The sequence below is a fragment of the Cibotium barometz genome, chromosome 52, assembly GCF_041138505.1.
Source record: "Cibotium barometz isolate CiBa-2024 chromosome 52, ASM4113850v1, whole genome shotgun sequence".
Classification (NCBI taxonomy): domain Eukaryota; kingdom Viridiplantae; phylum Streptophyta; class Polypodiopsida; order Cyatheales; family Cibotiaceae; genus Cibotium; species Cibotium barometz.
The window spans coordinates 37,870,468-37,885,073 of record NC_141097.1 but is presented as its reverse complement, the minus strand read 5'-3'; positions in this window follow the sequence as shown (position 1 = coordinate 37,885,073).

Below are 14,606 nucleotides of genomic sequence, written 5' to 3'. Positions count from 1 at the left end.
CATACAAATCTATACATTCACATCTATACATCCACATACATACATACACATCTACATGCATACATCCACATCCACATTCATACATCCACACTTCTATTTTCACATCCACACATCCACATTCATATTCATACATCCACATTCACATACATAGATACACATCCGTATCCACATTCACATACATAGATACACATCCGTATCTACATTCATACATCCACATTCACATACATAGATACACATCCGTATCTACATTCATACATCCACATTCACATTCACACATACACATCTACATGTATACATCCACATCACATTCATACAACCATATTACATCCATTCTCGTCCTAACACATCTCATATACATCTTAACACATCCTAACTCATCTTAACACATTCTATCACATCTCATACACCTCTTATCATATCTTATCACATCTCATACACATCTTATCACATCTTTTCACATCTCATACACCTCTTATCACATCCTATCACTTCCCATACGCATCTTATCACATCTTATCACATCTCATACACCTCTTATCACATCTTATCACATTTCATATCTTTTTATAGAATACAAGAGAATTCCTTTTTATTTGATATAAGATTTCTCTACACATTTATTTATGCATAAATTCCATTTAAGGAGACTAACACCTTCGAAATAAAAATCAATCTTTTATGCATCTTCTTATGCATAAATTCAATTTGGTAGGAATTACACTTTTAGAATAAAAGAATTTCTCTTATGCATCTAAGTTATGCATAAAATCCATTTATGATGAAAATCACACTCTTAGTATAAAAGAATATCTTTTATGCATACCTCTATGCATGAAATCCAAATATAATAAAAGTCACACTTTTAAAATAAAATAATCAACTTTTATGCATACCTTTATGCATGAAATCCAAATATCATAAAAGTCACACTTTTATAATAAAATAATCAGCTTTTATGCATACCTCTATGCATGAAATCCAAATATGTTAAAAGTCACACTTTTATAATAAAATAATCAACTTTTATGCATACCTCTATGCATGAAATCTAATTATGATAAAAGTAACACTTTTACAATAAAATAATCATGTTTTATGCATACATCTATGCATGAAATCTAATTATGATAAAAGTAACACTTTTATGTTAAAATAATAATCTATTATGCATACCTCTATGCATGAAAATCAATTATGCATAATATAAAAATTAATTTCTCTATGAATACCTTCAATTAATCTAGGATGATAATTCCTAGAATATGGTAGGAAGTCCTCTTTTCATGCTTTGAATGAAATTGTTTTATACGTAATTTTTATAAAAATTTTACCATAGCTTCGCTGCTATAACTGATAAATCTCAATTTTTTCTAAGGGATAAAGCTTATCATTAACAAATAATTAGAATGATCCCTAATTGGATCAATAATCCATAATGGATTGTATCATCAATATTAATGAAATACATAAACTAAAAGCATAGAAAAAAGCCATTAATTAGACCTCAAGTATAGATTAATCTTGGATTAAGGAAAAGCTTTATGAAAAGCTTCATTTGGATTGAGAATGGGTCATGAGTATGACCATTTCTTGAGTGAGAGAGAGAAATTTCATAAAAACCATTTGAATTAAGCATAAATGGAAATTTATGTAATTCTTAACTATCATTAATCAATTAACTTCAATGGCATTCATCAAATTATGCAACTCTTCACTACCATTCATCAATTAACTTCAATAACATTCAAAAACCATTCCAATTAAGCTTCTCAAGCTTGAGAGGGGTTGAGAAGAGAGAAACATTGAGAAATTATAGAAAATGATCAAAATTCACTAATTACCTTACAAATTCCTTGATTCTTTGTTCACGGTAGAGGCCCCCAACCAATCAATTGGTTAAGTATGTTGATGGAGCTACCAATGGGGATTGAAAAAAGAGGGAAGCTCCAAAAACTAGTGAATTATTAATGAATTCACAGTTCTTGGCTTAGGTGGAGTAGAGTAACGATGCATAAACACTATATATTTTTCAACAAGGGGGAGGCTTCTATTTATAGGTAAAATTGAGCTCCTAACCAAACAAACTAATTCTAGAAATTTTTAAATCAGTTTGGTCAATATTTGACCATTTTTAGGTCGGTTAAGCTAACTTTTTGGAACTAGACTTGAATGAGGAGAGAGGAGAGATGAAATATCTCAATTTTTATGAGTTTAAAACTCATTCAAGCATGTGAAATATGCACCTCCTTTAAAGAACTCCCCTTCCTTACATATGTGTCAAAATGGAATCATTATACTCAAAATATCTCATATTTTTAATATTGCTCATAGTTTTTTACTAATAAACCTTGTACATTTTCAACTCTTCATCTTATGTGAAATATGCACCTCCTTTAAAGAACTCCCCTTCCTTACATATGTGAAATATGCACCTCCTTTAAAGAACTCCCCTTCCTTACATATGTGTCAAAATGGAATCATTATACCCAAAATATCTCATATTTTTAATATTGCTCATAGTTTTTTACTAATAAACCTTGTACATTTTCAACTCTTCATCTTATGTGAGCATTTACTCATTTTTGGATACCCAAAATATCTCATATTTTTAATATTGCTCATAGTTTTCTACTAATAAACCCTGTACATTTTCAACTCTTCATCTTATGTGAGCATTTACTCATTTTTTGGTATCTTCTTTTACAAATTGGATTTATCTCCTCCCTACACATGGATTGATGCTATTGGCCCATAGGAACCTTAATTGGACCATAATCCAAAAATTTCTGAAAATCTAGACCGTTAGGCTAAGGTCCTTTATACCCATTTTCAATTAATTCCAATTGCACATTGGAAAGTTTTTTTTGAATTTCTATTTCAGGGGAGCTTATTTTAATAAGATGAGATAATTTTCTGTCCAAAAATATTAAAAATCTGATTATTCTCTCTCTAGAATATTTTCTCTCTCTAAGTTAAAACAGTTAGAAACAAGTCTTTTATATTTCTGAAGAGGGATTGATTACAGGGGAAGATGCTGGACATTTTGAGAGGCTGGGGAGGAATCTTACATTCTCTCCCACTTGAAAAAATGCGAGATGCCCTCATCTCGCAAACTGGGGGTAATTTCGCAAGATGCACAAGTATGAGACTGAGAGAAGATTTTTAATTAAGATTAACCACCAATTAAAAAAGTCTCAAAGAGAGTAAGGGTCAAGACAAGAACAAGATTTAAACTTTATTCATTCTTGGAACATATACATTAAAGATAAAAGAACTCTTTACACTTCCATAAGCCCGTCCATCATATGATCACAAAAGCAGCACTCACAAGCTGCGCATGTATAAGGTAACTCATATATGGAAATAATTCTGTTGGTTATTACCGCACCTATCTCAGTGGTATGAGGTGATCTAACAAAAGGACCTCTGAGAGGTAAGCCAAAAACGGGGTAAAGGCATATCTTCTCATGAGGAAGAAAACACGCCAGTAAGAAGACCCGCTCAGAAAACCCAAGATGTCTTGATCTCATGACGCAGTAGTATCGGGGACCCAAACCCAAAGCTTCAATAACCATGGCCAAGCGGACATTGTTACGAAAGTGCTGCTGACCCCACCGTGTTACCCTAGTTATGTTTTGATAGGTTCGCCATTTGGTCTGAGCTACAGAAGTTCCTAGGTGAGGAAAAAGTGAGCGCTCATACTGTTCTATAAAATCTTTCTTCACAGACTCTCATGCGTATTGAAGGTGAGAAATCATCATGGATAAAACTAATTCCTGTTGCCAAGCCATGAAGAAGATTAATAAGAAGGGAGATCAATGGAAGTAAGATTACTGTGAGCGATAGGTAAAAGTTTCAACTTATATAAAGGAAGGAGTTAGCGTAACTTAGAAGCCAACGGTATCTTATCTCACTGAAGTTTTACCGTCTTTCCATGATTTGGGTTTGGCACATATTTCTATGAAATACATTGAGAACTTTGAGATGAGGAGGTAAAAGAAGCTTGTAGGCTAAGTCACCTACTTTCATTAAATTCAGATATAAGGTTCACAATATCTGGGGGATAACTTCTTATACTTCCCAAGAGATAAAGGAATTCTTTTGGGCCGTACTCGAATGAAAACCAAAACCTTGGTATCCAAAACATCGATTTTCACTTCTGAACTCATTGTTCTGAATCCTTAAAACAAGTGGGCTCCTGAGAAGGTATTCTGGGTAAAGTGTCTTCCTTTTTTAAATAAAATCTTTCTTTTATTTTAGAGAGGGAATAATTTATAAGATCAGAAAAGGAGGTTCTTACTCCTGCATACCTCGAAGGCTAGGGAGGAATCTTACATTCTACCCCACTTAAAAAGTGCGAGATGTCCTCATCTCATAAAGTAGAGGACAACTCTTTTTCTTAAGATCCAATTTATTCTGGGCTTCCTTATATTCTGGTCAACCCAATAGAATACGGGGATAAATAACCCTTATATAGAACTCATCATTAAATAACAATTCATTTCAGATCATATCATTCATATCTTTAACACGATAATGGTCCATCAGATCGAGAATTTTTCTTTCTGAACATTCCTCCACGGGAATTTCAGTCAAGCAAGTTTTCAATTTGTCATCCCTTAACTTGATATACCGAGTCAAGTGTTAACAGTAGCACTTTGATAGCACAATCCACTAATCTCATAGTGATTTGCTGAATTCATTTTATCATCATTTGAGTTATGAATATCATCACAGGGACTCGTCCCATTCATCCTCATTGAGGTTTCGCTCAGCTTATTACATTTCAACCAATTTTCAGGGATCATCATTTTTCAATCAGAATCCAAATCAATTCATCAATTCTCAAACAGAATTAAAAATCATATCAACCACATTCGAAATCATCCTCTGGATAGCATTAACGATTATAATTTCAAGTCTTAGATTTACTCGTATATACTGTCAGTAAAGAGCTGCAATTATACTCTCGGTATATACGGTAGTCACGGCCCTTGGAATTATAAGGTAAATACCATCATGTCTAGGCCTCAAGCAAGTCAGGGATTCTATATAATTGCGGTACTTCCATCTGAAGACCCAATTACCAAATTACGAATTTCAGTTTGAATATCAAATTGTATGAATTATATCACACAATTATAACCTTTTTGTGCTTCTTGATAAATTTTTGATATCTTTGGCTTCTTAGTTGATCTTTATTTCAATTTGCTCTGATACCAACTGTAAGATCCCTGTTCCCACCGAGCAACGGATTCAGGATACTGGCAGTGGAAGTAGCACTTATCACGCGGGACAGGGGTCCCACATTCGGGGCCTCACCCACCACGGATATCTGGATAAGCGACTAATCCGTCGATTATTCCAAAACTAAACCCGAAAAAACTTCCTTTACCGGAAAGCACGGGTGATTCCACCAGAAAAACTTTTAATCTAACGTAGTCAAACCCTTACTGATCAAACAGATCCGACTGCATCTATAAAGATACTTGGTCAGATCAAGGAATAAACTTGCACTTGGATCATTGGGATCAACGCTTTTTTTCCCATCAAGAGGCACAGCCGTTGATTCATATCCATAGAACAAATACTATCCTGGATTTACTTTATCTATCGTAGTAACAGAATTTGAGACTCGATTTACGGATCCATCAGTCCAGCCTAACCCCATCCAGCCCCATGGGTTAGCCAACCGCCCAACCACTGTAGTGATGGGATCCAATTAAGAATTTGGTTAGGTTTTGTCCCGGGTACCAAGGAAAAGAGTTCCAAGGCCCCCTAGCCGGAAGTTCATGCAAACATAAAACTAGTCACACCACTTGCACACCCAATATGAAATTGCCTTTTTCTTAGCATCAGCTAACTTAAAACAATCCTTTAATGAAACCATTATGTCACTGATGACAATCCTTAAAGTCTCTGGTTGAATCCTTATTTCCAATCATTCATTCATCGGTATACTTATGGCATCATTGGCAACCAGAACGCTCACCACCTGTTCACTCAGGGGCCTTTTCCATAGTTCCTAGCTCATAGTAACCGACAATATATTCATATAATAGAATGGAATCTCCGTGGAAGATCAGCAAGATCAACCCACAAATCCATATAAAAGAGCCATGGACTCATCCGTTGAGGACCAGCAAGGTCAATCAACCAGATCCATGCCCGGTTTCAGAAAACAACTCTTGCTCCTTGTTCCAATATCTTCCACGATGCACGTGTGGGTATTTTCGGCGACCCAGAGCAGCCCGAGCACCGTATGGTCAGCACCCTCTAGGATCCTTCACAGGTGACCTAGCGTTTCACTCATAGGCCGCTTCCTTGGTCCCTCATCCACCGTATCGGAAGCTCACCATTTAAATCGAACCGAGGCTGGTCAAGACATCCACATACATACATACACATCTACATGCATACATCCACATCCACATTCATACATCCACACTTCTATTTTCACATCCACACATCCACATTCATATTCATACATCCACATTCACATACATAGATACACATCCATATCCACATTCACATACATAGATACACATCCGTATCTACATTCATACATCCACATTCACATTCACACATACACATCTACATGTATACATCCACATCACATTCATACAACCATATTACATCCATTCTCGTCCTAACACATCTCATATACATCTTAACACATCCTAACTCATCTTAACACATTCTATCACATCTCATACACCTCTTATCATATCTTATCACATCTCATACACATCTTATCACATCTTTTCACATCTCATACACCTCTTATCACATCCTATCACTTCCCATACGCATCTTATCACATCTTATCACATCTCATACACCTCTTATCACATCTTATCACATTTCATATCTTTTTATAGAATACAAGAGAATTCTTTTATATTTGATATAAGATTTCTCTACACATTTATTTATGCATAAATTCCATTTAAGGAGACTAACACCTTCGAAATAAAAATCAATCTTTTATGCATCTTCTTATGCATAAATTCAATTTGGTAGGAATTACACTTTTAGAATAAAAGAATTTCTCTTATGCATCTAAGTTATGCATAAAATCCATTTATGATGAAAATCACACTTTTAGTATAAAAGAATATCTTTTATGCATACCTCTATGCATGAAATCCAAATATAATAAAAGTCACACTTTTAAAATAAAATAATCAACTTTTATGCATACCTTTATGCATGAAATTCAAATATAATAAAAGTCACACTTTTATAATAAAATAATCAACTTTTATGCATACCTTTATGCATGAAATCCAAATATCATAAAAGTCACACTTTTATAATAAAATAATCAACTTTTATGCATACCTCTATGCATGAAATCCAAATATGTTAAAAGTCACACTTTTATAATAAAATAATCAACTTTTATGCATACCTCTATGCATGAAATCCAATTATGATAAAAGTAACACTTTTATAATAAAATAATCATCTTTTATGCATACATCTATGCATGAAATCTAATTATGATAAAAGTAACACTTTTATGTTAAAATAATAATCTATTATGCATACCTCTATGCATGAAAATCAATTATGCATAATATAAAAATCAATTTCTCTATGAATATCTTCAATTAATCTAGGATGATAATTCCTAGAATATGGTAGGAAGTCCTCTTTTCATGCTGTGAATGAAATTGTTTTATACGTAATTTTTATAAAAATTTTACCATAGCTTCGCTGCTATAACTGATAAATCTCAATTTTTTCTAAGGGATAAAGCTTATCATTAACAAATAATTAGAATGATCCCTAATTGGATCAATAATCCATAATGGATTGTATCATCAATATTCATGAAATACATAAACTAAAAGCATAGAAAAAAGCCATTAATTAGACCTCAAGTATAGATTAATCTTGGATTAAGGAAAAGCTTTATGAAAAGCTTCATTTGGATTGAGAATGGGTCATGAGTATGACCATTTCTTGAGTGAGAGAGAGAAATTTCATAAAAACCATTTGAATTAAGCATAAATGGAAATTTATGTAATTCTTAACTATCATTAATCAATTAACTTCAATGGCATTCATCAAATTATGCAACTCTTCACTACCATTCATCAATTAACTTCAATAACATTCAAAAACCATTCCAATTAAGCTTCTCAAGCTTGAGAGGGGTTGAGAAGAGAGAAACATTGAGAAATTATAGAAAATGATCAAAATTCACTAATTACCTTACAAATTGCTTGATTCTTTGTTCACGGTAGAGGCCCCCCAACCAATCAATTGGTTAAGTATGTTGATGGAGCTACCAATGGGGATTGAAAAAAGAGGGAAGCTCCAAAAACTAGTGAATTATTAATGAATTCACAGTTCTTGGCTTAGGTGGAGTAGAGTAACGATGCATAAACACTATATATTTTTCAACAAGGGGGAGGCTTCTATTTATAGGTAAAATTGAGCTCCTAACCAAACAAACTAATTCTAGAAATTTTTAAATCAGTTTGGTCAATATTTGACCATTTTTAGGTCGGTTAAGCTAACTTTTTGGAACTAGACTTGAATGAGGAGAGAGGAGAGATGAAATATCTCAATTTTTATGAGTTTAAAACTCATTCAAGCATGTGAAATATGCACCTCCTTTAAAGAACTCCCCTTCCTTACATATGTGTCAAAATGGAATCATTATACTCAAAATATCTCATATTTTTAATATTGCTCATAGTTTTTTACTAATAAACCTTGTACATTTTCAACTCTTCATCTTATGTGAAATATGCACCTCCTTTAAAGAACTCCCCTTCCTTACATATGTGAAATATGCACCTCCTTTAAAGAACTCCCCTTCCTTACATATGTGTCAAAATGGAATCATTATACCCAAAATATCTCATATTTTTAATATTGCTCATAGTTTTTTACTAATAAACCTTGTACATTTTCAACTCTTCATCTTATGTGAGCATTTACTCATTTTTGGATACCCAAAATATCTCATATTTTTAATATTGCTCATAGTTTTCTACTAATAAACCCTGTACATTTTCAACTCTTCATCTTATGTGAGCATTTACTCATTTTTGGGTATCTTCTTTTACAAATTGGATTTATCTCCTCCCTACACATGGATTGATGCTATTGGCCCATAGGAACCTTAATTGGACCATAATCCAAAAATTTCTGAAAATCTAGACCCTTAGGCTAAGGTCCTTTATACCCATTTTCAATTAATTCCAATTGCACATTGGAAAGTTTTTTTTTAATTTCTATTTCAGGGGAGCTTATTTTAATAAGATGAGATAATTTTCTATCCAAAAATATTAAAAATCTGATTATTCTCTCTCTAGAATATTTTCTCTCTCTAAGTTAAAACAGTTAGAAACAAGTCTTTTATATTTCTGAAGAGGGATTGATTACAGGGGAAGATGCTGGACATTTTGAGAGGCTGGGGAGGAATCTTACATTCTCTCCCACTTGAAAAAATGCGAGATGCCCTCATCTCGCAAACTAGGGGTAATTTCGCAAGATGCACAAGTATGAGACTGAGAGAAGATTTTTAATTAAGATTAACCACCAATTAAAAAAGTCTCAAAGAGAGTAAGGGTCAAGACAAGAACAAGATTTAAACTTTATTCATTCTTGGAACATATACATTAAAGATAGAAGAACTCTTTACACTTCCATAAGCCCGTCCATCATATGATCACAACAGCAGCACTCACAAGCTGCACATGTATAAGGTAACTCATATATGGGAATAATTCTGTTGGTTATTGTCGCACCTATGTCAGTGGTATGAGGTGATCTAACAAAAGGACCTCTGAGAGGTAAGCCAAAAACGGGGTAAAGGCATATCTTCTCATGAGGAAGAAAACACGCCAGTAAGAAAACCCGCTCAGAAAACCCAAGATGTCTTGATCTCATGACGCAGTAGTATCGGGGACCCAAACCCAAAGCTTCAATAACCATGGCCAAGCGGACATTGTTACGAAAGTGCTGCTGACCCCAGCGTGTTACCCTAGTTATGTTTTGATAGGTTCGCCATTTGGTCTGAGCTACAGAAGTTCCTAGGTGAGGAAAAAGTGAGCGCTCATACTGTTCTATAAAATCTTTCTTCACAGACTCTCATGCGTATTGAAGGTGAGAAATCATCATGGATAAAACTAATTCCTGTTGCCAAGCCATGAAGGAGATTAATAAGAAGGGAGATCAATGGAAGTAAGATTACTGTGAGCGATAGGTAAAAGTTTCAACTTATATAAAGGAAGGAGTTAGCGTAACTTAGAAGCCAACGGTATCTTATCTCACTGAAGTTTTACCGTCTTTCCATGATTTGGGTTTGGCACATATTTCTATGAAATACATTGAGAACTTTGAGATGAGGAGGTAAAAGAAGCTTGTAGGCTAAGTCACCTACTTTCATTAAATTCAGATATAAGGTTCACAATATCTGGGGGATAACTTCTTATACTTCCCAAGAGATAAAGGAATTCTTTTGGGCCGTACTCGAATGAAAACCAAAACCTTGGTATCCAAAACATCGATTTTCACTTCTGAACTCATTGTTCTGAATCCTTAAAACAAGTGGGCTCCTGAGAAGGTATTCTGGGTAAAGTGTCTTCCTTTTTTAAATAAAATCTTTCTTTTATTTTAGAGAGGGAATAATTTATAAGATCAGAAAAGGAGGTTCTTACTCCTGCATACCTCAAAGGCTAGGGAGGAATCTTACATTCTACCCCACTTAAAAAGTGCGAGATGTCCTCATCTCATAAAGTAGAGGACAACTCTTTTTCTTAAGATCCAATTTATTCTGGGCTTCCTTATATTCTGGTCAACCCAATAGAATACGGGGATAAATAACCCTTATATAGAACTCATCATTAAATAACAATTCATTTCAGATCATATCATTCATATCTTTAACACGATAATGGTCCATCAGATCGAGAATTTTTCTTTCTGAACATTCCTCCACGGGAATTTCAGTCAAGCAAGTTTTCAATTTGTCATCCCTTAACTTGATATACCGAGTCAAGTGTTAACAGTAGCACTTTGATAGCACAATCCACTAATCTCATAGTGATTTGCTGAATTCATTTTATCATCATTTGAGTTATGAATATCATCACAGGGACTCGTCCCATTCATCCTCATTGAGGTTTCGCTCAGCTTATTACATTTCAACCAATTTTCAGGGATCATCATTTTTCAATCAGAATCCAAATCAATTCATCAATTCTCAAACAAAATTAAAAATCATATCAACCACATTCGAAATCATCCTCTGGATAGCATTAACGCTTATAATTTCAAGTCTTAGATTTACTCGTATATACTGTCAGTAAAGAGCTGCAATTATACTCTCGGTATATACGGTAGTCACGGCCCTTGGAATTATAAGGTAAATACCATCATGTCTAGGCCTCAAGCAAGTCAGGGATTCTATATAATTGCGGTACTTCCATCTGAAGACCCAATTACCAAATTACGAATTTCAGTTTGAATATCAAATTGTATGAATTATATCACACAATTATAACCTTTTTGTGCTTCTTGATAAATTTTTGATATCTTTGGCTTCTTAGTTGATCTTTATTTCAATTTGCTCTGATACCAACTGTAAGATCCCTGTTCCCACCGAGCAACGGATTCAGGATACTGGCAGTGGAAGTAGCACTTATCACGCGGGACAGGGGTCCCACATTTGGGGCCTCACCCACCACGGATATCCGGATAAGCGACTAATCCGTCGATTATTCCAAAACTAAACCCGAAAAAACTTCCTTTACCGGAAAGCACAAGTGATTCCACCAGAAAAACTTTTACTCTAACGTAGTCAAACCCTTACTGATCAAACAGATCCGACTGCATCTATAAAGATACTTGGTCAGATCAAGGAATAAACTTGCACTTGGATCATTGGGATCAACGCTTTTTTTCCCATCAAGAGGCACAGCCGTTGATTCATATCCATAGAACAAATACTATCCTGGGTTTACTTTATCTATCGTAGTAACAGAATTTGAGACTCGATTTACGGATCCATCAGTCCAGCCTAACCCCATCCAGCCCCATGGGTTAGCCAACCGCCCAACCACTGTAGTGATGGGATCCAATTAAGAATTTGGTTAGGTTTTGTCCCGGGTACCAAGGAAAAGAGTTCCAAGGCCCCCTAGCCGGAAGTTCATGCAAACATAAAACTAGTCACACCACTTACACACCCAATATGAAATTGCCTTTTTCTTAGCATCAGCTAACTTAAAACAATCCTTTAATGAAACCATTATGTCACTGATGACAATCCTTAAAGTCTCTGGTTGAATCCTTATTTCCAATCATTCATTCATCGGTATACTTATGGCATCATTGGCAACCAGAACGCTCACCACCTGTTCACTCAGGGGCCTTTTCCATAGTTCCTAGCTCATAGTAACCGACAATATATTCATATAATAGAATGGAATCTCCGTGGAAGATCAGCAAGATCAACCCACAAATCCATATAAAAGAGCCATGGACTCATCCGTTGAGGACCAGCAAGGTCAATCAACCAGATCCATGCCCGGTTTCGGAAAACAACTCTTGCTCCTTGTTCCAATATCTTCCACGATGCACGTGTGGGTATTTTCGGCGACCCAGAGCAGCCCGAGCACCGTATGGTCAGCACCCTCTAGGATCCTTCACAAGTGACCTAGCGTTTCACTCATAGGCCGCTTCCTTGGTCCCTCATCCACCGTATCGGAAGCTCACCATTTAAATCGAACTGAGGCTGGTCAAGACATCCACATACATACATACACATCTACATGCATACATCCACATCCACATTCATACATCCACACTTCTATTTTCACATCCACACATCCACATTCATATTCATACATCCACATTCACATACATAGATACACATCCATATCCACATTCACATACATAGATACACATCCGTATCTACATTCATACATCCACATTCACATTCACACATACACATCTACATGTATACATCCACATCACATTCATACAACCATATTACATCCATTCTCGTCCTAACACATCTCATATACATCTTAACACATCCTAACTCATCTTAACACATTCTATCACATCTCATACACCTCTTATCATATCTTATCACATCTCATACACATCTTATCACATCTTTTCACATCTCATACACCTCTTATCACATCCTATCACTTCCCATACGCATCTTATCACATCTTATCACATCTCATACACCTCTTATCACATCTTATCACATTTCATATCTTTTTATAGAATACAAGAGAATTCTTTTATATTTGATATAAGATTTCTCTACACATTTATTTATGCATAAATTCCATTTAAGGAGACTAACACCTTCGAAATAAAAATCAATCTTTTATGCATCTTCTTATGCATAAATTCAATTTGGTAGGAATTACACTTTTAGAATAAAAGAATTTCTCTTATGCATCTAAGTTATGCATAAAATCCATTTATGATGAAAATCACACTTTTAGTATAAAAGAATATCTTTTATGCATACCTCTATGCATGAAATCCAAATATAATAAAAGTCACACTTTTAAAATAAAATAATCAACTTTTATGCATACCTTTATGCATGAAATTCAAATATAATAAAAGTCACACTTTTATAATAAAATAATCAACTTTTATGCATACCTTTATGCATGAAATCCAAATATCATAAAAGTCACACTTTTATAATAAAATAATCAACTTTTATGCATACCTCTATGCATGAAATCCAAATATGTTAAAAGTCACACTTTTATAATAAAATAATCAACTTTTATGCATACCTCTATGCATGAAATCCAATTATGATAAAAGTAACACTTTTATAATAAAATAATCATCTTTTATGCATACATCTATGCATGAAATCTAATTATGATAAAAGTAACACTTTTATGTTAAAATAATAATCTATTATGCATACCTCTATGCATGAAAATCAATTATGCATAATATAAAAATCAATTTCTCTATGAATATCTTCAATTAATCTAGGATGATAATTCCTAGAATATGGTATGAAGTCCTCTTTTCATGCTGTGAATGAAATTGTTTTATACGTAATTTTTATAAAAATTTTACCATAGCTTCGCTGCTTTAACTGATAAATCTTAATTTTTTCTAAGGGATAAAGCTTATCATTAACAAATAATTAGAATGATCCCTAATTGGATCAATAATCCATAATGGATTGTATCATCAATATTCATGAAATACATAAACTAAAAGCATAGAAAAAAGCCATTAATTAGACCTCAAGTATAGATTAATCTTGGATTAAGGAAAAGCTTTATGAAAAGCTTCATTTGGATTGAGAATGGGTCATGAGTATGACCATTTCTTGAGTGAGAGAGAGAAATTTCATAAAAACCATTTGAATTAAGCATAAATGGAAATTTATGTAATTCTTAACTATCATTAATCAATTAACTTCAATGGCATTCATCAAATTATGCAACTCTTCACTACCATTCATCAATTAACTTCAATAACATTCAAAAACCATTCCAATTAAGCTTCTCAAGCTTGAGAGGGGTTGAGAAGAGAGAAACATTGAGAAATTATAGAAAATGATCAAAATTCACTAATTACCT